Below are 24,568 nucleotides of genomic sequence, written 5' to 3' on the forward strand. Positions count from 1 at the left end.
CTTCTTTCCCAAAGTGTTTTGCAAATACAGGCACAATCCACTTGGTTCTTTTTTTGTGAATGATGCTTCTAGTGGGGGAAGTAAAAGCTGTTGTGGGCCTGGGGATGTTCGTGTTTTCCTCTGGGAAAAATTCAGAAAATATGGCAAAAATGGTATAATTTGATATGTTTCCTTGCTTGGGTGGGGGTTGATTTTTTTTTGCTGTGCCCTGTGTTTGAAGTCTGGAGGCTTCGGTTATTTCATGGTCTTGTTTGGGACTTGCAGTGCTCATGAGTCTGGTTTCAGTGGTACCCAACAGATCCGGATTGTCCCAAACCCAGCAGATTTCCCAGCCTGCAGTGTGACGCAGGCAGAGTTTTCTACTGAGTATGGCAGAAGAGGTTTAGCCCTTGTTGTTCCTCTAGGGCACAGGAGCAAAGGATGGTCTGGGAGCCAGGAATTTCCCTGCTGGAGTAGAGAGGGGAACTGACCTTCTCTTGTGTCTCTGTGGCTCTTTCCCACCCCACTGCTGTCCTTCCTTACCAGACCTTTCTTGTTTTCCTTTCCCCTTTGATATTTGATGAGCTGCCTTCCTGAAATGTGATTTCCAGGGGGTCCCTGGCCTCTGTGTATGCTTTTCCATCACAGTAAGTTGGCAGTGAGTGATGCTGACTTCTCCCTCCTCCTTGTGTTGGGTGTTGCTTTCCAGGGAACCCGTGCAGGGATAGACTGCTGGATTTTTGGTCACTTGTGACTTTCTGGAATTCCATCTTGCATCACTTCTGTTTTCTTTGCTGAGTTTTTATGGGCTGAGGTACAAAGGCAGTGGAGAGATAGACAAGGAGTTCAGCTCTTCTTTTTGTCTTCCTTCCCTTTGGGTCCTGCCTCGCTGCCGAGACATGAACTGCTTCTTTCAACTCAGGAAAGCTGTTCTGGTTTCAGACAAGCTGAACATCTAAAGCTTTGAACAAAGTTTTCCTGGAAGATGAAATGATCCCTGTCCAATGAAGCTGTTTGTCCTTGGGGCCAGGATAAAGGCAGGTGACTGCAGAGCAGTGAAATATCCTGTTGTGCAGTGTGCAAGCCCTGTCTTGGTGTGTCTCAGGTGTGTTATCCATGAGCTGGGTCCCTGTTCAGGGTCTGCTACTGACCAGTGCATGAATGGATTTGGTCCTTAATTAATCACTGTATTACACCTTAGTTAACCTCTTTATTAATCCTTTAAGAGGAGCCTTTGTAGCTTTCGTAGCTGTCCTGGAGGCCCTCCTGGAAGTCAAGGTGCTGTTTTGACACAAAATTGCTCCTGAATTATTTGTGCCCTGAGCATCCTAAAGCCAGGCCTGTTTCAGATTGCAAACAGAGCCCAGATTACGTCAGAGACCCTTAGAGAAGCTGTGAAAAACGGAAACCTCAGCAAACGAACATCTGCTGAAGTTTGGGAAAGGTTAGCTAAGAAAGTGCTTCTCCTGTGGTGACAGCTGGGAAGGATGTGCAGCTGGAAAGGGAAGTGAGCTGCTCATGACCCCAGAGATCTGTGGGTGCTGTTTGACTCAGACATGGCCATGCCAAAGACCTGTGGCCCCCTGAGGCAGAGAATTGGGTTTGGGGAGGTCTGTTCAGCTGGTTTTTAAATCGTGGCAAGCAGGCAGCTCTGAAACCTTTGGTTTATAAATCAGAGGTGCTGTGCAAGTGCTGCAGGAGCAGGATACAGAAATGTGGCTCACAACAGCAGTGCTGAAAAACTCATCTGTCACCTCTGCCCCAAGCTCAATGAAGATCTACAGGGCTGCACATCACCTCTTGGCCAGAAAGATGTTTCTGCTCTGGCAAGTTGTGTACATTTGGGGTGAGATTTGTGGGCCTGGGTGTCTCTTGTCAGGTGCTTTCATTGACAGCTGACACCAGTGAGGTGGCAGAGCAATGCAGAAAGGAGAGATTTATCTTTCCAAGAAAGAGTATCTGAAATCTGGGCACAAGCTGAAGAAGTTTTTTATGGAGTAGGTAAGTTTGTTGTTCCACTTTGAAGGTGGGAATAAGAAACTGAAGTACTGGAGGGTGATACATATGGAGCCATACAATATTTTATTTATTTATTTCCTAATTTAAGAATCAAGTAAAAATAAATAAGGTCAGACTTCTAAAAGTTTTCAGTCTTTAATTTTTTTCCAGAGTACACTCTTCAGCCTGGAGAAAACTCTGTTGAAGCAGTTCATGTGCAGAGCATTTTGGTTTAGCACTTAGGTCACTTAGAGCCTTTGCTTTTATGGGAGCAGTTTGGCACAATCAGGACCAACTTGCAGGAGACCTCAAGGTGCCCTGAATTGCAGGCTTTGTTGCAGCAGAGATTACAGAGTGCCCTGAACGGCTGCCCTGACAGGACCCTCAGCATCTCTCCTGCCTCTGATTTACCCTCAGGCAGGTCCTGCCAGCTGGGATGTGGCTGATCCTCGGAGCAGGGGGAGCAGTGAGCTCCTTTCTGCAGCCCCAGAGCGATGCTGGGAGATATCTGATGTCTGGATGTCAGAAGCAGAGGGTGACAGTCGCACCCTGACCCAAATCACTGGCCTCTGCTGCCCCTTGTGAGGGAACTTCTTGCTTCTTATTAGCTGCCCAGTCAAAATCATCTCAGCCTTTTCCAGACAGATGCTCTGGGGATGTGCTCCAGGAGGAATCACAGAACCACCAGGTTAGAAAAGACCTTTAACATCGAGTCCAACCCATGCCCCAACATCTCAACTAAACCATGGCACTGAGTGCCACATCCAATCTTTTTTTAAAAGAAGGGAGATTCAGGCCTTCCTGAAATGGGAAACCTCCTCTTAATGTGTGTTAATTCTCTCTGTCTTTAATTTCCATCCTTTAGAGACGACTGCAGCCATTCCTGTCCTCTGCTCCTTCCCTCCCTTCCTGCCCTGTGTGCTTGTGTACAAGGGACTAAAGCCCAAATTTATATGCTGGAGGAAGCCACTGTTAATTAGCTAGACTGGAAACTTTGCATGAGAGGAGCTTCTTTGACATCCCCTATACTAATAATAGGCAGGCCTGCTGTGCAGAGGTGTTGAATATTCACAAAACCCACCCCCCAGCCTGTCCTTTCTCCTGTGGAAGTCAGGAGCTCTTTCCAGAGCCTAGTGGGGGGTTGCCAGAGCGATGATGGTGGATGTGCCAGTCTGCAGCTCCCCAGAGCTAAATCCCCACTGGCTGTGTTTATGAGGAATAGGAAATTCAGGCAACGTGCAGCCTGCATGAGAACAGAGTGAAGGGGAAGTTGATTTGGGTGAGAATGCTGCTTGGTATTCAGGGCCAGCTCTCCTGCCTGCTATTTTTATCCTCTCACATATTGCTGAGTGGGCAGTTTGGGCAGAGGGGGGATTTTTTTCCCTTTGCCAAGTGTCCTGCCCTGTGTTCCTGTGCACTTGGGCAGGAAGGGGGTTGTGCTGGGGCTCCTGAGCTGCAGCGTCCTGGGACATGAGTGGGATGTGATCACAGCCAGATTTTGGAGCCCCTGTGTCCCTGGGAACAGGCTGGGAGAAAAGCACAGTCCTGAGGCTTTCCTGGTGTTAATTACTTTAAATATCAGTGTGGTGCTACAAGAGGTTTATGTGCATGTATGGAGGGCTGCCAGGAAAACAAATCCTCATTGAGTCTCTCTTCCCTCATCTTAAACATTGAGTATTTCTGCTGGCAAGGTATATCTGAGCCATATATTTTATATCTTGATAAACCTATTCTGCTGCTCTACTTAGCAGTGCTCTGAAGTCTTTATGGAGTTGGGGTTTTTTAAAAATATATTTAGCCATTTAGAAATGTTTTTTGCGAGTTCTGAAAAACTCGGTGTGCTGTTGCTCAAATAAATCAAAATTGGCTCGCTCATTCGAGGTGGAAAAAGGGATTGAGCTGCAGAATTGCAGTGCTCTGATCCAGCCCCATCTGTCTGCATGAGGAGTGCCCAGGCAGGCTCCCTGCACCCCTGGCTGCAGCACTTCAGCCTTTCCAGCACCTGAGCTGTGTCTGACCTGCTGGGTGTGGGAGCTGGGCCGGGCAGGCAGAGCTGAGTGTGAGCTGCAGGTCAGCGCTGAGCCCATCTGCATCCCTCTCGCATGAACGGGCCTGCTCCGGGCTCCCTCCCCTGGGACTGGCATGAGGAGCATGGCAAAGCACACATTAGGAAGCTAGAATGAAGTGCTATTTCCAACTAGAACTAGAAATGAGTGCTATTTCCAACCTTACCATGCTCTGGGTATTTAGAAAAACATTCAGAATGCCGTGGTTTTGTGCATAACCCCTGGTGACTCGGGTGTTGCTCCAGCAGTGCTACAACCCAGGTGTTCCCCCACACTCCTGGGGACAAACAGGGCTTCAGTGACTCTGAATCTTGCAGGAAGAGGTTTGAAATGATAAATGGTCACCTTTGAGTTGTGGGTTTATGTGCTGGGCAGCTCAAGAGAGATTTGAAGTTCCAGACTCCTCAGCCCTTCAGCAGTTGTGTATAAGTCTATATTAAGAAGAATCTCAGCTTCCAGTTCGTGATGGTTTTTATAGTGCCATTGAACCTCGGGGTGTCTCTGTGCAGCTGCAGGTGGTAGGTACTGCATCCTACATGGCATTAACTGTGTGCAGTGGTGACTGTACATAATCACTTCTGTACTTCAAATGGAGCTCTCAGCCTAACTTTAAATAGCACTTTGGAATGGCTCCTTTTTCCTATTGCTCAGTAGTTCCACCTTGATTGCTCTGCTCCAACTCATTACTCAGCTCTGTCACCGTGTTTCACTCTGGGATATGGTTTATACAAAAGAAGCTTTAATGTAAACTCAATTTGTGTTGCATTGCTAAAACCTTAATGACATTTTGCTTGGCAGCAGTATAGACTCTGTGGTTTGCCCTTCCCCAGTGCACTGTGTTCCCAATAAACAAATGGCTGTGGTAGGTGTAGCATGAAAAATCCCAGGGTAAATATTGGAACAAATGCTTTTGTAGTGCTTCCTAAGCCCTGGCTGTGCTTGTGATTCCAGGCCACCGCGGTGTCACCAGTGTTTAGCTGAAAAGGAGCTAAATTTGGGAAGGACAGGCAGAAGCACAGGTCAGAACTCCAAAATGTCTTCTGTAGCTGCTGAGATTGGATTCTGAGATGCATCAGGTTTGAGATGCATGCCAGAAGTGCTGCTGGAGCCACAGGGTGGGTGGATACACCCAGAAGGTCACCAGGGGATGGTGGGGAGTGGTTGTGTGTGGCTCCCTGGACTCTGAGATGAGCTCTGGGTGCTTCACTGCATCACCAGCCTGACATGGCCCAGGGCAATTCCCTTGGGATCCTGGAGAGGCAGGATCAGCATCCTGCTCCTGTGAGGAGCTCTGTGATCCCACAGTATCCAGAGTGCTGTTTTGACTCTGTTGATGACCTGGAAGCAACATCTGGGACCATCCCCTTTGCTGTTCACCCCAAGCTGGTCAGTGGGATGATCCTCATGCAGTTTGGAGGGGATGTGTTCATAAGCCCCAAATCCAGAGCACCTGCACACACTGCTGAGGTGCTGGCACTTGAAAATTTGGGCTCACAGGGAAACTGCAGCTGCTCTGACTTTTGCTCTGCCCTTGGCATTCAAGAAGCTGAAGTGGATTTGGTAACAAGCTGTCCCTAGTACCAAAGGTAGGAATAAAGGGACTAATTTTGTCCCTGGTTTTGTTCTGCAGATTTATGGAGGTTTTCACATGTGAATTGAACTGGGATATTGACCCAACACTGTGCTTGTACTTGGAGGAGTATGAAATGAACAGGATAAGAGGCTGCAAGGGACTTGGGTATTATCAGTGCAGTCACATGGCTTGCAGTGAGCTCCTTGATGGGGCAGGGAAAGCTTCATCTCTTAATGGACTGCACAGAATACAGAGAATAATTCCCCTAATAAATCTCTTTCAGTCTCTAATATCTAGGGAAATATATTATCCTGTTGTCCAAAAACCTTGTGAGATCAGTCTTTTCTGGACAAGAACAGACATTTCATGGTAGCTCTGCTGTGCTAGGTTCAGGGATTGCACTGGAAAGGAGAGGGAATAACAACTGGCTGCAGTGCTGCTGTTCCCAGTGTGAAATCCCTTTTGCCACCCAGGACCAAGACAGACTGTGCAGCAGGACGTGCAGGGAGCATCCTCTGGGGAGTGGAAGACTGCAGGGATTGCACCTCTGTGAAGCAGCAGCACAGAGGTTGTGGCCAGTAGGGACCACTTTTGGGGTGCCTTTGGCCACTGGCCTTGGAGCACTCTTGCCCTCAGGAGTGGATTTAACCTCTGAGTGTGGAGAGCTGCTTGGACACAGGTTGCTTCCAAGGTGAAGCTGATTTTCCTGCAAATCTCTGAGCTCAGCCAGTGCTGTCTTTGCCCCAGATTGCTGGCACTCCTTGTGCTGGTGTCCCCTGCAGGACTGTCCCCAGGATGCTGTGTGTCATCTGGGGAGAGACAGGGAAGCAGAACAATTGCTGCAAGCCAGCAAGGGGCTGCTGCAAGCTGCAGCCTGAGTGGGATGCCCAGGAAGAAGCTTCAAGAGGGATGAGTCCCCATGGGATGAATCGCTTTCCACCCCTCCTCGTGCAAGGACTTCACCTAAAAGCAGGAGTGACTCCAGTGCTTGTTGTGGTGGGTGCTCCTTAGCTCTGCCTCTTGACACCTTTCCAAATTTTGAGGTGGGTTTAACCTTGCCTGGAGGAACAAACATGCCCCACTGCAGTCAGGAGGGGATTTGTCTGTCCTTTAGAGGGGACTTGCTGTGCTGTGGGGGTACTTGGTGTGTCTGAGGTGCTCAGATGCGGCAGTAGATGTGTCAAATCAGTGTCACCATGGTGCTGGGAGGGGACTGAGTTGAGCAGTGAGCAGCACAGTGCAAGCAGGGCCAGGTGTCTTCCAGGCACCTGAACAGGCTGCAGTCAGGAGAAATCCTCCAGCAAGCAGGAAAACAGAGCCAAAGGTAAATGGAAGTGTTTGGAGCCTTGGTGGCAGTGATGCCATGGGGTGCCCTGGCCATGCTGGGTGTTCTGGACTGCTGACCTAGAACAGACTGGACAGAGTTAAATAATAAAGTAGGGATTTATTAGGAGGCTTCAATAGATCTCCTTTGAGCAGCACAAGAGCCCAGCCAGGGCTACACCCAAGATGAACCAAAATGGTCACAAAATAGATGACTGGTTACAGGGTCTCACACTTTTATAAGTTTTGGTCTATTAATATATTGGAGGTAATTGTCCAATTACAGCTGTAGCTCATGAACTTTTTATCTTTCTTGTTTTTCTCTCTTTGGTCTACTGTTTGTGTTTTTGGGCTTGAGGTTTGGATCAGTTGTCTTTGGGTTTCTAGTTAGATCAGGAATTGTTTTGTCTCCCTACTCTGTGCACAGAGCTCACCATCCCCTGATATGCAGCCCAGACCCACACACTAAAGCAGCACAGAGTCTGAAAAACAGAAAAGCTCAAACCTGAGGCACCAGTGCACAGGCAGTGCTGGCAGCAGCTGTGCTGGGGGATTGCCTTTGCCTTGGGAGTGGGGAGCTGTGTGTGCCACTGCTGGCTCCAGCAGCTCTGGAGATTCCCCAGGACAGGCCTGGGCTCGGCACTGGGGGGCTTCCACCTCACAGTGACCCCTGGAAGGTTAAGACACCAAAGCAGAGCTCTGTGAACATTTGTTTGGCGTTATGGTGCCATCAGAGCTGCTGCACTGTGTGCTCTTGGGTGTTTGCCTGGTGCTTGCTCTGTGATTCCCTGCTGGAATACAGCACAGCACAAAGCTGTCCTTCCAGTGCAGGCTAAGAAAGATATTCCTGGACTCTCCTCCCATCCCTGGCAGCTCAGGGATTTGTGCAGGTGAGAAATTCCTGCCTAGAAATGAGGAGGGAGAGCTCACAGCCTCTCTCCCTGCCCTTCACTGTGGCTGGGCTCTGCAGGGGTTGAGCTGCTCCTGTCACTTGCCCTCCTTAACCATGGCCTTGGGACTCCACCTTCGTTGCTCTGGGGCTTCCCTGGAGTCACTGAGTGTGGGAAGTGGGAATTGAAATGCCTCAAGCCCTGTTCATGTTGGATGGAGGGGTGGCTGAGGCTGAGGGATGAGGGGGGGACAGCGAAGGGAGATGTCCCAAGCGGACCTGAGCAATAATCCTGCCCAAATGTGGAGTTCTTGCTTGGGCAGCACCATCCTGAGAGTGAAGGAAGAACCTGGTACTTTCAAAACATCATGTGCTAAAAGAAAAATGGCCAATTCCCCTGGCTCAGTTGGCTCTGCAGACTAGGACAGTGTTCATCCCACCTTTACAGTGCTTTGCAGTGACAAAGTTCTTGTAGAAATGGATTTTGTCCCTCTTTGCCAGGAGTTGGGACTTGGACAAGAAGAACCAGCAGTTGGAACCTTCTGTTTGCAGGATTTATTTCCATCCATGCTTTATTTGAGCCATCTCTTTCTTTTCTAAGATATCTCACATTTTATTTTTAATACTGGACAAATACCAAATATTCCTCAAGAGAGATCTGTGATTGCAGCTCAGTTCTGACAGTTGAGAATAGTCCAACCAACGTACTTGCCTCATCTGAAATGCTGCTATTTTGAGCTGTGCTTTTGTTTTTAGCCATCAGTGATAAGTTTGCATTTCCTGTGGATGATATTTTGGGTTGACGTGAATTGTTAAGGCCCCACTGTGTAAAATGGTTTTCTTCCTGTGTGACTTCAGGCTTGTCTTTTCTGGTTTGATACCCTCATCCAAACCAGAAGCAGAATTAAATCCTCACATCCCAGCTGGTCATCACTAAATAATTTGTATTACATCTTGCTGAAGTGTTCTATAAGTGATGCGGCAGGAAGGCTTAATTTCCTGTTTTGGTTTTTTTTTTTTTTTTTTTTTTTTTCTTTTTGGAGCTTTTGGACTTAAGATAAAGGCAAGCTGAACTTTTCAGGCACTTATTTGGAATCAGACATTTTCCAGCAATTATTTTGCAAACTATTAGAGCGGCAGATCATGAGGTGGGAACCCAGTTATGCAAACAAAGCCACGTCACTCTTGGCCAAAAATAGCTTCAGTACATGTGCAGTAAGGTGGAAACGAAGGCCTTTGGTGTACACAGAGCAAACAGCGAGGGAGGCAAGAGGGGAAGCTGCAGCTTTTTGTTTAGAGCCTCTCATGTTTAGAGCAAAGTGTGTTTTCCAGAGACAAAGCAGAGTGTTGGTGCTTGTAATGTCAGTGGGATAGGAGTTACTCTCTTCCTTGCAGATGAAGGGAATGAGGGTTTGAGAGATGGCTCTCTGGTCCCAGGGGTGTTGGTAATTTTAACATCCAGGTCCCAGGCAGAGCATGAAGAAATGCTGAAGGAAAGCTAAAGAATGTTCCCTTTCCTTCCTCTGCTCAGGCCTTCTCCAGCACGGGGAAAACCTGGTCCTTGCTGTGTTCCCCTGGGATTCTGGCTTCACATCTCATGCGGAGATGCTGCCTGGCCTTGAGTCTTCCTCTCCTTTCATTTCAGCCTCATCCAGCACTGCAGTGCCCTAAATAATTTTAGAGATCACCCCAGTGGCTGTTTGCTGCGTACAGGGATTTGCTGCCTGGGAGTTTTCTGGGTGTTTGCAGCAGGGCTGGGGTCTGGCTTCCTTTACAGTGCTGCAAGTTCCTCTCTACCAGGCTTAAAATAATCTTGTGTCTTCCTTCTGTACCATCAGCACCCCAGCTCCCTTTGCAGTGATGTGGTTAATTGCAGTTTGTTATCGAGCTGTTAGGAGATGGTTTTGGGCCAAGAGAGGAGATACAGCAGGAGCTTGGCTATGGAAAATGCAGCTGTAGGTGTGCAGATGTAGCTTCCATTGGATTAAAGCCTCCTTTTTATGAAGACTTGCAATTTCTTATCTCCCAATACTTTTCTGGGATGAGGCAGAAGGGGGCTATAAAGTTGAGCAGAGGCTTGATGCCTTGTGTAATGGGCAGAGTGATTCCCAGGCTCATTCCCTGTTCTTCACACACAGTTTTTGTCTCAATTAGAAATTGTGTTCAAATTATCTCTGTATTCATCCAGACCTGCAAGTGCCTATCAGAACATCTTAATGGCTTCAGCTGGGATTTTCTACTCCTGCTCCTCCTCTTTCCAAAGGTGTATACAAAGCTTTACTCCTGCCACCCAAACACAGGATTTTATTGTTCAGGTCTCCCCTCCAAGTTTTGTTACAGTTTTCAGGGTTTGCCTGGAGTGTATTCCACACAGGATTCCTGTGCATGTTGCTGCTTAGGTTGTGCCCGTGGAACGTTGCTGAATTCCAAAATAGCTGAACATCAGCATGCACAGCTACACAGAGAGGGGAGATTAATGCTGATTTATTGGCCTGTCAATTAAAGAGGAGCACGAGGATTCTCACTGCATGGCTGAGATGAAGTGTTGTGGTAGCAGCAAAAGATCAGCTTTCTTCAACCTAGCTGCTGGTTCCTATACATTTCTGTTTAATTAAAGTGTTCCTGCATCCTGCACTCCTCAACATTAATTCGGAGATGTATTTTGAACCAGTGCCAGGGGAATACATTGTTATGGCATCCTCTTTCCACATCTATTAGCAGGAAGGGGATAATTGAGGAAATCTCACACAGATTTAATTGAGGACTCAGGGCAGGAGTGGGGAGGGGGAGAAACACGAGGCAGAAGTAGGTCAGAAGTTGAGTAACTCTGCCTTGGCACGGAGCAGTGAGCAGAGCTGCTGGAGAAACTGTGGGGCTGCTGCTACTGGGGGTGCACAGGGAATGCACAGCCACAGCAGCTGCCCCCCATATGAGTCTGTAGTGTTCTGCAGGTCTGGCAGCTCTGCCGGGGTGCCAGGGGCACTGATCCCTTGGGGATTTGTGTGGGATGGGTAAGGAATGGCAGCTGGGGGCAGCATTTTGCAGTTTTAAACTCTGATCTGGAAGGGAAACTGCTGCCTGTGCCAGGGTGGGGAGCAGGTCCTGTCAGGGATGAGCCCAGGGAAGCAGGGTCCTGGCAGGGATGAGCCCAGGGAAGCCAGGACCTAGCAGGGACGAGCATCCTTGAGGGGGTGTGGAAGCTTGGTGTGGGAAGTGGCAGGAAAGCAGCAGGGGGGGGAAGCAGCACAGCCTGGTGACTGGCAGACTCTGGTGACTCTAGCAGCTCATTTTTGGTGTTTGCCAGCCCACCCTGCAGCATGCTGGGTTAGAGCCCCACAAACAGCAGATAGTCACAGCAAATGGGGCTGGTTTTTAATGTGATTTTGCTGACTCACTGTGTGGCACAGGAAAACTCCCAACTGCACTTGGGCATTCCCATCCCTGGCAGGGGCAGCACAGCATGGCCTCCACTCATCCCACTTTCTCACACTGAGAGTTGCTGGGTACAAGATGTTTTTGGTTTGTGCCCTTGGGGTTGTGCTGTTCAAGGCAGCCGTGTCCCTTGGGAATTTTTGGTGGCTACGGGAAAGCCCAGCACTGCTGGGAGGTGAACCCTGGCCCTGCTGGCTGGGATCACTGTGCCCAGGGATGCTCCAGGAGCAGGAAGAAGCTGCTGCAGGGTGCTCTGGGAGCACAGGATGGCCAGGAGCAGAACTTGCCTCGGGAAGAGGCAAGAGAAAGGAAGATTTTGTCAGTCTGTCCCTGTGTGCAGGGAGAGCTCGGAGCAGGGCCCAGCAGTGACACCAGAGGAACGGGCAGGGAGTGATCCCAGCGAGTTCCACCTGGACACGAGCAGGAGATTCTCCCCTCTGCAGGTGCTAGGGCCCTGAGTGCCCAGAGAGTTTCCTCCCTGGGGATACTCCAGTGCAGTGCTGTGCTCTGGGATGGCCCTGCTGGAGCAGGGAGTGGGACCAAAGCCCTCTGTGGCCCCTTCCAGCTTGACCCATGCTGAGATGCCATAAACCAGGAGCACTTTGCCATTGTCCCCATAATTGGAGCTGGGCTAATTCCATGCTGCTGCCTTCTCCAGGCCTGGCCCTGTGGTTTTGCTCCAGGCTGGAGGCAGAGCAGCCCATGGAGAGGTGTCCATGCTGTGTGTAGGGTTGGACAAAGCTTGTGGCACCACTTGGGGTTGGCTCTGTTTTGAGCTTGTGCAAACAGTGAGAATCAGCATTTGCCCTCAAGAGCCCACACTGCAAACACAAAGACTTTCTAACAGACAAAATATAAGGAAAAAAGAGTTGTAATTACAAATCTTGATGTTGAATATTTTTACTGGCTTTCCTGAAAGCCTCTTCCATCAGCAATGCCAAGCTGAAGCATCAACAAATACAGTTCTGGCTTAGAAATTGGTGTAATTGGGAATTGCAAACACACAGAAAAGGGTGGGGGCTATTTACCTCTGTTTTTTGAGCCTTGAGGGAGGCTCTTCTCAAGCTTTTACATCCAGTCACACAGAGCAGAAATATTTTCAGCTTGTATTAAGGTTAATAAAAAAAGAAAAATGATTCTCACAATAGCAGCAGGTCAGAGGCTGTTTCTCAGGCTGCACTGTAGGGCAAGGCCCTTGTGCCACTCAGGGCTGTGGCTTCCATGCTTCCCTGCCAAGGTTTTGGGTTTATTCCCTCCTTCCTGCTTTCTAGGATTCTCCCCCTCTGCAGGGTGCTGCTGGGATGGGTAACCTGTGCATTTTCTCTGGCATGAGTTTTCCTCTCCAGTTGTAAAACCCACTGGGGCTGCAGATGCGCTGGCTTGTGCTGGAACAGAATGTACAAAATATCCACTCCTCAAGGACTTGGCTTTGTGTACTCCAGTGGCTGATGTCAGAGCATGGAAAAGGTCTTGTTTTCTCCACAAATCTTTATTCTTAATGTGCATTCGAGACAGAGAAGCAGAAAAGTGTGTTCTTCTAAACCTAAGTTAAGAAGCTTGTTCAATTTTTAAACAGTTACATAAAGCCATCAAAGTCTGACAGGAGAGAGATGCAAGTTGGTGCAAAAGAAAATGGGAAAAAGAAGCTGAAATGGAGTGTTAAACTAATTCCCCCAGGCTTATACCTAAAACAGCCTTAACTCATCAATGAACCTGCTCCTGTGCTTTCATTTTTTTTCCCTTCCTTTCTCATTTTTTCCTCTTTCTTGCCAGCTGTGGTCTTCATGTTGCTGAACCCTGGCTAAGTGTGAATGCTTCTTGAACCAACACTCTGCTGCTTTTACCGGCCAGTTCTGGGTCCAGATGAGCATTTCTGTGCTGCTCTTGAGGAGATAAACCTGTGGACATGAGTGGTGGGAATGGGGCCTGGCTGAAGCACAGGAAGGGATCCTGGGCTCCTGACTGCTTTTGCTGCTCAGCAGCCAGGCCTGGGTGAGATTCCCTGCTTTTGCTGCTCCAAAGCCAGCTGAGCCTTCCCCAAAAGATCTGCCAGTTCCTGATGGAGGTTTTTTTGTCAGTGAAAGAGGAATTTGGAGGGTTAGCACACTGAGCTTGATGCAGGGATCACTCTGAGCACTGGTGAGGAGGAGTTTGAGGCCCATTCATGGGACTCACATTTCCCCTTCCCAAGGGAAGAAGGAGGGGTGGCCTGCAGGGACAGCATTGTAGTCATACTGTATGAGTCCCTCAATCAAATCTACCTCAGAGAGAGCACAAGAAACAGCAATCACACCAAGTCTGGATGCTGTTCCTCCCCTCACTAGTTTGGATGCAGCTGGAGCTGAATCCCTTTGGCTCTGTGCTGTCCATGGACCTACACTGGGCATTCCCAGGGTTCTGGGCACAGCAGCCTGCACTGGCACGGGCGGAGATGCTGGAGGAGCTCAGCTCGTGCCTTGGCTGGGCTGTCACAGGACGGGAAGAAGAATTTCTTTGGAGTTCAGAGTCAGGAATTCACCTGCTGCCTCTGAGGGTTGTGAAGCACAGCCATGGGCATCAGACCCAGGTCTGACCTCACATCTGGTTTTCTTGGCTGCTGATTTGACTTGAGCACTGAGGTTCCTCTCTGACTCAGAGGATGGAAGGGCTCTTTGCCTGCATTCTCTGGATTCCATTTCCTCATCTTTAAAGTTTACTGAGCTTCAGTTCTGTTGTTGGCTCTGATTGTGTTTGTCACTGCCTTTACCAGAGCAGGAGTGGACTCTGAGCAGCTCCCCAGCACCCCTTGACCATTTTCTCCCAGAAACTTCCATAGAATCCCAGAATGGTTTGGGTTAGAAGGGACCTTAAAGATTCCATCCTCTGCCCTGGGCAGGGCCATCTTCCACTGCCCCAGGCTGCTCCAAGCCCCAGTGTCCAACCTGGCCTGGAGCACTTCAGGGATCCAGGGGCAGCCACAGCTGCTCTGGGAGTTCTATCCCAGCACCTCCCCACCTTCACAGGGAACAATTTCTTCACTCTTCATTAGACAGCAGATATTCATGAAGGGCTACAGGATCACACCTCTCTGGGTAATGCATAAAGACGTTGCAGGTCTTTGAGTAATATTAATCTATTTATATCTACTACCCTGATCCTAGAAATCCATTATAGCAGGTCCTGTCTAGACATGATCAAGGACATACTTTCAACTGCCATTATTTTTCGACAGCATTAATATTCAAGCAGGTCTTTGTCTTAAGAAATGTCTTCTGAAAGCTGCAGTCATTGAGGAAATTCATGGAGAATACAAAGCAGTCCTGTGACAGAAAGGACCTCACCTCCCAGAAGGATCCACACAGGGTGCCTGGAACAGCTGCTCTCACAGAGCTTTTCACCCCAGTGACTCTGAGCCATCATTCCTGTGAGGCTCAAGAGGCAAATGAAACTCAGAAAAGCCTGATGATTTCCTCCAGGTCATGGAGGAAATGAATTGGAGGAAATGAATTACCTGCTCTCCACTCCTGCCCTCTCTGTAGGTTATGAGCCTTTTTATTCAGGCCTTGGCATTTCTGAGGTCGCATTCAATCTGGAGAACCTGGCTTTGGTTAACCCCAGCCACTCACCTCCCTCACACCTGCTGAGAAGGAGCTGCTCAGCTGAAAATAACTCCCACAGTGTGATTGTGCCACTGAATCTTCAGGGAGCCACAGTTCAGTGGTGCTTGGCTGGAACTGGGAGCCCTGGTTTGCTGCTCTTGGGAGAGGGGAGCACGGGTGGGAGCCAGGAGTCTCTCAGAGAATCTTCCTTACATGACGAAGCTTTTGTCAGGAGTGGATGCATCTCCTTTCTCATGCACAACAAGGCTGTGGTCTCTGAGAAGGATTCCTAGAGAAAGCAGCTGGGAGAAAAAATGCTCAAAATTCAAGGTTTGCATAAGTCTGCCCTTTAAAGAATGAGCAGCGTTGGAGACTCCCAAGTGCTCTCTGTAAATTGCAGTGTTTCCTTCCTGTGTTTGAGCAGTGCCTGCACCTCCTCTGAGCATTCCCCAAGCTGCAGGACATCAGTGTTTACTTTAGGGTCCCTGACTCTATGGCTCCAGCCTCAAGGTCTGACAAAAAAAAAAAAAAATTAAAAAAAAATCTGTTTTCAGCACATTCAGAGCACGAAAACGTCTGTGTTTTCTGTGCTTGTGAAGAGCCACCCCTGTGTCTGCATGGCAGTGTCCCAAAGGCACTGCTTGGGGTGGGAGGACTGTGCTGAAGGTCTCAGTGGTGAAAAACAAACTGTAGGAATTTTTTTCTTTTGCCTTCTCGTCACAGGTTGGGAAAACTTTCCTCCTCTCATGCCCAGGTCACTGTGTTGTGTTAGAGCTGCCACCTTGCACTGTTGAGGTGGCTGCAGTTCAGGGATAAATAAAGTGCTTTTCGCAGTTCTGGGGGATTCTTTGGCATGCCAGTATGGAAACACAAGAAATTGTCTTTAGAAAAACTCAAAATATTTCTGCTCACATGGCCTCAGGTAAAGGACTAATAAGGAAGATGGATCACAAGGGAGCCAGTTTTGGTGTAATTAAATCCAGTGGTGTTTGCTGACACATGAAACAGAAATATTTTATCTACTCAATGTGGGTGCAGTCACTGCTCAGTCAAAAATCATGGAATCCTGCTGGGACTGCCACACAGCCTGTCCTGCTTTCAAACGCCACAGGTGTTCCTCATGCTGCTCCTGGAATCTCCATTTGTCTCCTCCTTTCTTTTTCTTGATGTTAAGAGGAAAAGAAGTGTGGGGACACAGTTTTGTGGCCCCAGTAATTGTTGAAGCATCAGCAATCATAAAGAAGAAGAGTCTAAATGAAATGTGTTTCCTTTCCTGCTGGGGCTCAGCTTATCCACTTTGTCACCTGAACTTCCAAGTATCCATCAGTTAAGAGGATGGAGATTTGCATAATTAGTGTTTTTGAGGTACCTTCTGAAATGCAGGAGAAGAACTCTTAGGTGTCTCAGCTCTTAGCTAATGAGGTGCTGACAAAGAGGTATCCATGGAGACATCCATTATGAGGCACTGTTCTGAAAGTGGTTCTTTCCAATGCCTGTTAAAATGCCAAAGGGTTTTCTTGAGCATAATTTATACCATTTCTTTGCTCCTTTGTAAACAAAAACTGTTATGCCTGAATATGATGAGAACCATAATTTTTAAAATTAGGTTTGCAAGCTGTAATTAAGAAGTAGGGATAGGAGTGGATTGGGAGGAAGGTGCTGAGGATTTTAAGGTATCCTACAATGTATTGATCTTGGAGACCTGCAAAGGGCCAGGCCAGGAAGTCTGCAGCCCTTTTGGTGAGGAGAAGTGCTCGTGGAGCTGCGGGTGAGCAAATTCCACTCCTCCAAATGGGTCCATCCAAGCTTGGTTTGAAAAGCCAGGTGTCTGCTAAGGAAGGTGGGAGCCTCCTCTGAAAAGGAAAATGTAAACCCCCTTCCTCTGAATTACTATAATTTTGAAATTAAGGGGCTGTTAGGGAAAAATATGGGAGCAGGAATAACAGTTCTTTATTAGGGAAGAAAATAAAAATAAGATAAATAATGCAGTAATATAAAATACCACTGCCAGAGTGAGAACATGCCCTGGCTCCCTGTGTGTCAGGATGGTGGCACAGTCCCATCCCATGGGGGCTCAGCCCTCCTGCAGTGCCAGCTGGGGTTCTGCTGGAGCAGGGATCCTGCACAAGACTGGAGTTTTCCTCTGAAGCTCCAGGGCTGCTGGAGATGGGCCTGCTCTTCCTCTGGGAATGCAGGGCAGGAGAAAGCTGCTCCTCTGGGAATGCAGGGCAGGAGAAAGCTGCTCCTCTGGGAATGCAGGGCAGGAGAAAGCTGCTCCTCTGGGAATGCAGTGAGCAAAGGCTGCTGTGCTGTTCCAGGCTCAGATTGTATCCAGGTAGGAATGCTTGGCTCCTGCCCTGGGTGGAGCATCTCCCCATGGGATGCTGGAATTTGATCAGCCCTGCAGGGACACTCCCTGGCCGTGGATAGCAGAGATCTGCTGGAGGGAGGATTGGCTGTGGGAGAGATAAAGAAACCTGCCCCATCAGATAGGAACAGAATACACACCACCATTTCCAACCTGAGACATTCATGAGATGTTTTCCTGTGAGGAGGGCCCCCAAACATCCTCCAGGGACTCCATGGCCCTTCCTGAGGGGCTGGAGTGGTGTGACTTCAGTCACTGGCTCCTGGGGCATGCCAGCGTGGTGGGGATGAGGGAATTGTTCAGGTGGGGAAATAATCCCTGTTTCTGCAGGCTTGGCAGAGTGGAGAGCCAGGGGATCACAGCAGTGGTGGAGGGGTCTCTAAACAGTTTCAGAGCAGTATTTTCTTGAATTTCTTCTCTCTACTCCCCTCTCTGCCACTGCTCCACTCACAGCACCTTGCACTTCCACAGCTCCTTCCAGGCTTGGAAAAGATGTTTGAGGAAATCTGTGTGCTCTGGCTTTCCTGCTGCAAGCCTGGAGTTCCAACTTTTGTGTGTCAGACACCATTCCAGGCTTTCCCAGTGTGGGGTTTGGGATCCTGACACTGCACAGGATTTGTGTAGATATCTTATCTGTTGTTACAGCAATATGCTGTTTAAAAAAAAAAAAAAAAAAAGCTCTAACTCCTGCCTTTCTCCTTGCATTTCCTGTTTTCTTGGAGGGTGAAAATAGGAGTTTATAGAATCCTGCATGTCTGACTTGGTTATTTATAGCTTGAAGCTGTTGGGGTTTATTTTTGAGTTCAGTTAATGGGTTATTCTTTGTTGGAGCTGTGAAAAGAATTGAAAAAATCTACAAAATATTAGAAAACAGACTGAAGTGCTGATTAAGGTATGTGCACACTCCTTCTCTGATCCCTGATTTTGTGTCCACATGAATACCTAGAGTTGTGTGTTCATTAAAGAATAAATCTCAGTCCCTAAAGCAGGAGGATTCTCCCAAAGGGAAATCTGGCCCGTGGTTTAGGCAGCATTAACTGCTGTGTGCAGCTCACACTGTGCTGCTTGCTTATGTAAGGCATCTAATTGTCAGCACACCCTTTGAAGGCTTTCACTGGAATTTGGAGGCTGGAATTGTGCTCCTGGCACCTCAGGCAGGGCAGGGCAGCCCCATCACCTCTACATGGCTGCTGCAGATCCACGTTCCACCAAACCCAGCAGGATGAGTGGCTGAGATGGTCCTGCAGGGTCTGAAGAAGGTGGGATGTTCAGCATGGTTGTTCAGCATGGAGTTGCAGCATCTCGGTATTTGCACAGAAGGAAGATGGGTTCCTCATGGACACCTGGATAGGAAGGTTCTTTCCCCAGGGATTCAGGGCACTCCTGGATAACTGAGCTGAGAATGAGGAGATAACAGATTGACAATTAGGATATTGGCTCAAAGAGAAGTCACAGTTTAAAACTTTACCTTTCTCTGTCACCTCAGCATTCCCTCCCTCTCTCTTCTGAAGTTGAGGTTTGCTGGGCAGCCCTCAAACCCTGGAAATTTGCCAGGCTCCAGGAACTGGTGCCTCAGGTGAATCATTTCAGGCTGTGGTTGATGAACTGTGCTCTCTGTGCTGCCTTGGAGGGGTCTCTAAACAGTAACCAAGAGAAGTGAGTCTAAATAATGGGCAGCTTAAATTCATCTTGGAGTGATCTGTTGCCCTGTGTTTCTCTCTGTGGAAATTTGTTGGGGCTTTACAAGCTAATTTGGCTGGATAGCATGAGGTGAGGCACCTGGAATTGAGCTGCCTGCTCGGGCATGGCCATTGTGGAGCAGTCCAGCAGCTGGAAAGATCTGGAGAAAATGAAATGAACAGCTGCATGCCTCTGGCAACGGGAGCTGTGAGGAGACTGGTACCAGGATCAGGGAAGAGACAACTCCAGCACGTTTTCTGCATAAAGTGACTGCAAGGGTTATTCAGAGAGTGTCTGCTGGTGAAATTAATACCCAAACCCCAAGTTGTTTATTTATTTTGGTGTTCATATCAAAGGAGTGGGAAGCGGGGCCAGGGGGAAAAGGCACTTTGCTGTTGAGGAAAACCAGAAAAGATCTGAGCATTTTGGGGCATTTGGAAGAGCTGGGCTTTTATTTTCTGGCAGTCCCCTTTTAGCACAGACTGGAGGCATCCGTTCCTGTTATGTGAGCTATCGGAATATTCAAGTTGCTGTGGATAACACAGACTTAAGTGGTAAAACAAAACTGCAAAACCAGCCACTTCTGCCAGTAGATTTCAGCCTGACATCAGTCTCAGGCTGACACTTTGGATACGGAGCAGGGAGAGGGAGGAGGGCTGGTGGAGCTGGTTTTGTGCTGAGCAGGAATTCTGGAAGCTTGGAGGAGCTGCAGCATCCCAGATCTTTAAATACAGTCTGACAAAATTCTCAGTGGGGAGCTCCCCCTACGCCAAAGCAGAGCCGGTGTCACCTCTGCTGTGCTCCTTCCCTCTCCATCCCTGCGGATGCTGTGGCTGCGAGGGCTTTGATGTGCAGATCCAGTGACGCATGTTTCAGTCCCTAATCACAGCCTGGATGGTTTTGGAATAGGGTGAATATTCAGGGTGAATATTCAGGGCTCCGGATTGTGCTCGCTTCAGCAAAGGCAGCAGGAGGGAGGGAAAGGGGGCACTGGAGTGGGTGGGAGAGTTTGGGTTAGGGGGAGCAGCAAAATGTCACTGGAGACCCCTCTGGGGTGGTCCCTTGCTGTTCCTACAGCTCTGCAGTTCTCTGGTTGCAGGAATACTCTGCAGAGTTGAGAAAAAGGACATTTCATGGTGGTTTCCCCATCCCTGCAGCACTGCCAGCCTGAAGCATTCATGAGTCCTGAGTCAGCCCTCACCACCTACCCCCAAATTATAACGCTGAGGGGGAAAATTGCATCTTTGTTCTGAGTGGAAATAAAAGGAATATGTTAGTTTGGGGTTCTTTCTCCACAGTGGCCTTTGGGCTGGAGTTGTTGTGTTGGGTTTGGCTCACGTGTCTCAGTCCTGTGCTTCCCTGCCTCGGGTTTTGTTCACATCAGGTTCACGCAGGCTGGTGGCACTTGAGCGAAGGAATTAAAAATTAGCACTTGGGAAATACAGGAGTTTTTGGGGATCCATGACTTGAGCCAGGCTTCAAAACCTGTCATACCCTGAGACCCCCAGGCAGAGTCAGGTGCTGGCAGAACTCTGCTGGGAACACCCTGTGCTGGTAAAAGACTCAAATAACCAGACTGAGATTTCGATTGCGAGGCAGAGAATAACTGAAGATCTGTGGGTTTGCTTGAGGCCCTTGATATCTTTTATGGATTAGTCAGACAGAAGTGTCAGGACTAGATGTACCACAAGGCAAGGTGCTGTGTTCATCACAGGAGAGATCCCTCTGCCTGCCTTCAGCTCCAATCTGCAGCCACTGTTATTTTTTGACCCTGAGGAGTGTGCCACTATTATTTTTTAAACCCAAGGAGTGTGGCAGAAGTGCTGGTTTGGCATTAGGCTGTGGAGCACCTTGCAGGGGTAAGATAGCTCCCTGTTTTCTTGCAAATCTGTCCACAAAGACAGCAGATGTCAGATTTTTTTGACCCTTAGTGCTGGTTGTTATCTGACCTCATGTTTTCCACAGGACTGGCACAGCAGGGGCTGAGCAGACTCTTGTTGCCCACATCCCAGAGTGTGTGGCTTCGCTCCCCCAGCTCCAGTGGCACGGGAAAAGGGATTTTCCTTCCCTCCTCAGTGCCCTTCTGCAGCACCAGCTGATGGCTCATCTGTCTCTCACCAGCTCGGCAGCACTGAGTGGGGTTTATGTCCCACTTGTGGCTAATGTTAATTTAGAACCTCTTTTCTCTCTCTGGCAGCTTCTGATTTGGAAATGAAGCTAATAGCATTTCAGGTAATTTAAAGACTCTGTATGGGAGTGCATGCCTGGTGGGAATGTGCAGCAGGTAGTTTCCCACATAAAGAAGGTGAAAGGCCTTTGTGAAGGCTGGAAATTTCCTCTGCTTTCAAAACAAGCTTCTCATCCAAAAATAGCAGCAAGCTGATAGCTTGGCTTCTCCTTATTTATTAGCAGCAGATACTGCTGATAGATGCAGAGAGTTGTTTGGAGGAGTGATGTGCACCAGGGCACTGAGGTACCTTGCTGATTGCTGATCCAAATCAGACATTCATCACAGGATGAGATCCACGCATCTCTTGTGGGATTCCCAGGCCTGCTCCCATTGCAGGGAGAATGCAGCAGTGACAAGCTGTTATTGCTCTCAGCTGTCCAAATCAGCAAGGGAAAAATCCACCCAAAAAGCTCCTCTGTTGTGTAATAGTGATTAGCTCCCTGACCTGTGCAGGCAGATGTTCCCTGTCTGCATGGGAGGGTTGTGCAGGAATTGGGCCAGGGGGTAGATTTTGAGTTTTGGGGCCCAGCCGGGAAAATCCACATCCTTCCACTGCAGAATTGTGCAGTTTGCAGGAGTACAAAAATGAGTAAAACCAGGCTTGTGTTGCTGAACAAAGGTGCCTTTCCCCAGTGCCAGCACTGCCTGTGTAGCCTCTGCTGTTCCTGGGGCTGAGGTCAGGGCAGCGTCCCAGAGCTGGTGTGCTGTTGCTCTCCATAAACAAACACTGAAGCACTGGAAGTGCTGCTGTGCTTCCTGGGGGGTTTTTGGGGATGATATCCACGTTTTGCTGTGGGGTATTGCCTTCCTTGGCTGCTTTTGGGGGAATGAGGGACACAGCACTGAGAAATTCAGAATGTGCTGTAGAGTGAGCCCACCCTGCTCACAGTGTGGTAGAACTTCCTCTCCTGCCTCCCTGTACATGGGTATGGGATAGAGCGTGGCCATGGATACAGGATATGGCCATGGATATAGGATGGAGCGTGGCCATGGATATAGGGTATGGCCATGGATATAGAGCGTGGCCATGGATATAGGGTATGGCCATGGATATAGGATGGAGCAGGGCCATGGATATAGGGTATGGCCATGGATATAGGGTATGGCCATGGATATAGGATATGGCCATGGATATAGAGTGTGGCCATGGATATAGAGTATGGCCATGGATATAGGGTATGGCCATGGATATAGGATATGGCCATGGATATAGAGTGTGGCCATGGATATAGAGTATGGCCATGGATATAGGGGATGGCCATGGATATAGGATGGAGCAGGGCCATGGATATAGAGTGTGGCCATGGATATAGGGTATGGCCGTGGATATAGGGTATGGCCATGGATATAGGGTATGACCATGAATACAGGACAGAGCTGAGCTCTGCAGACAAAGGGACAGATCCTGCCTGCGTGCCAAGCCAAGAGCACACCTCCCATCTAATGGGATCTCCAAATATTCCTTGTACCCCTGTTGGATGTCCTTTGGTTAATGACTGTTTCTGTCATCGTTAACATCATCCCTTTCCACAAATAGCACACTCTCTCATGTGGTTCCTGGAAAACTTCTTTGTGTCTAGTGGTCTTTTATTTTCCATTTCCTCTAGCTCTCTGTTTTTTTAGCTGGTAAAACAAAGCACCCTCCTAAATTCCTGAAATTACAGTCATCCAAGCAGGCACATTCAGGATGGGCTTAATAAGGCCACAATGTGTCAAGTCTTTCACGGAATCATTCAGGTTAGAAAAAGCCTCCAGGTTCATCAAGTCCAACTTTTGTTTCTGAGAAAGAGTGAAATGAAGTCCTTTAGTAGTTCAGTACACTTTATGACTATTTCTGTGTAATTTGCAAAGCATTAAAGCCAGGCCTGGTGGCGGCCCAAAAAGGCAGAATGCAGTCATGAAAATGGAACCAAATTATGCAATTATGCAGTTCCCTACTGTTATCCAGCTCCTTGAAAATGAAGCATCCAGGAGGAAATTTAACTCGTGGTTTTTGATGCTCTAACCTAGTTGTAGCAGGGCTTTTGCAAAGCAGGAGTTGACTCACTTCATTTCCATTTGTTGTGGAGTTGGGTCTTACGCTCTCCTAGCCAAGGTGAACCAAGAGTGAACACTGAACCATCAGGTGATTTGTAGTTTAAAAATTAAAGAAATGGCTGTACAGAAAGGGTAGCAGTAATTTCATCCCAGGGATCCCATGTTCAGGACTGTGTGGTGGGAGCAGAAATGAGGCAAAGGGGATGACAGGAGCCAAACACACCTGGTAGCCCAGAGATGACACTGGAGCTCAGGGTCCCACTGCAGCTCTGTGGGCTGCTGGGCTTTGGGTCAAACCCACCTTTGTCTCTTTGGGCAGCAGAAAAATCTGCAAATGCACCTTCAGTTCCCTGAACCCCTGGGGATTTGCAGTGAGGGGAATGCAGAGAGTTCCACCCCATTGCTCCCCCTGGGCCTGCAGTGCTGTATGGTCAGGAAGGAGGTGAGTTAGGAAGAACCACTTCAGCTGGCCAGAGGTTCTTCCTTCCTTATCTAATTTGGAGAAGGCCCAAAGCCAGCAGTGTATCAGCTTTGGCTGCTGTGCATCACTGCTGTCCCCTCTGCCAGTGGGTGTCACAGGCTGACCCAAGGGTCTGCCCAGGCCCTCCAGCAAGTGACAGCTGAAGGCTCTTGAAGCCAACAACAGACAGGCTGGAGGAATAAAACCTGCAGCTGCACAGACAGGCTGTTTCATCACCTTTGTTCTCTTTTTAGCCACCTAACTATTCCTGGAAGAGCTAATATTAGCTCCCCCATCTATTTCTTAGAAGCTGGGAAAACATGAATCCGATTGCATGTCCTGGTTTCCAGGTGAACTGCTGGCTGCTTGGTGCAGTGGGCTCTGAAAACCCTCACAAGCTCTTGCATCACCAGCTCTTGGTGTGGGGAGCCATTGAAATCTGTGCTTGTGGAAGTGGCAGCATGAGAAGGATGAAAATTGTTGAGCACTGTGTTTAATCCTAGCAATACTGTTTGGGAGGCACGTCCCATGCCAGCCCCAGCTGGGTACAGAGCGTTGTGGAACACGCTGGATTCACTCTGCTGCACACAAGCAGGTCCTGAGATGCTTTTAGTCAAGGCTTGGTGCTAAAAGTCAGAGTTTTGGCAGGGTATTTATTCAGGATTTGCCAGCTTGTCTTGTCATAAAGCTCTTGTGCTGTGCCTTTGTGTTGGGATGCTAAAGGGCAGATCAGAGACAGGGAAGCCAGAGTGGGAATGGCTTGCAGAGGTTGGGGTTTGTTTCCTGAGTGCCATCCATGCTCTGATTGCAGGGAAGGGATGATCCTGCTCCCTGCTCCCTGCCCCTGCAGGCTCTGAGTGGGGCCTGGCAGGTGTGTGTGCTCCTGCTGCCTGTGCACGTCACAGTTAAAAAAAGCCTTTTTGTCAGGCAGACCCAGGTCAAGATGAACTCTGCT

At 48.7% G+C, this 24,568-nt stretch overlaps 1 protein-coding gene across 2 annotated transcripts in view; it reads left to right on the top strand.

Moving 5' to 3' along the window:
• The window catches only part of ARHGEF9 (Cdc42 guanine nucleotide exchange factor 9), a 191,102-nt gene that overhangs the window by 34,825 nt on the left and 131,709 nt on the right, over positions 1-24,568 (top strand). The window lies entirely within an intron of this gene.

Source organism: Onychostruthus taczanowskii, unplaced genomic scaffold (assembly GCF_017590055.1).
Source record: "Onychostruthus taczanowskii isolate IOZ18803 unplaced genomic scaffold, ASM1759005v1 scaffold81, whole genome shotgun sequence".
Lineage (NCBI taxonomy): Eukaryota > Metazoa > Chordata > Aves > Passeriformes > Passeridae > Onychostruthus > Onychostruthus taczanowskii.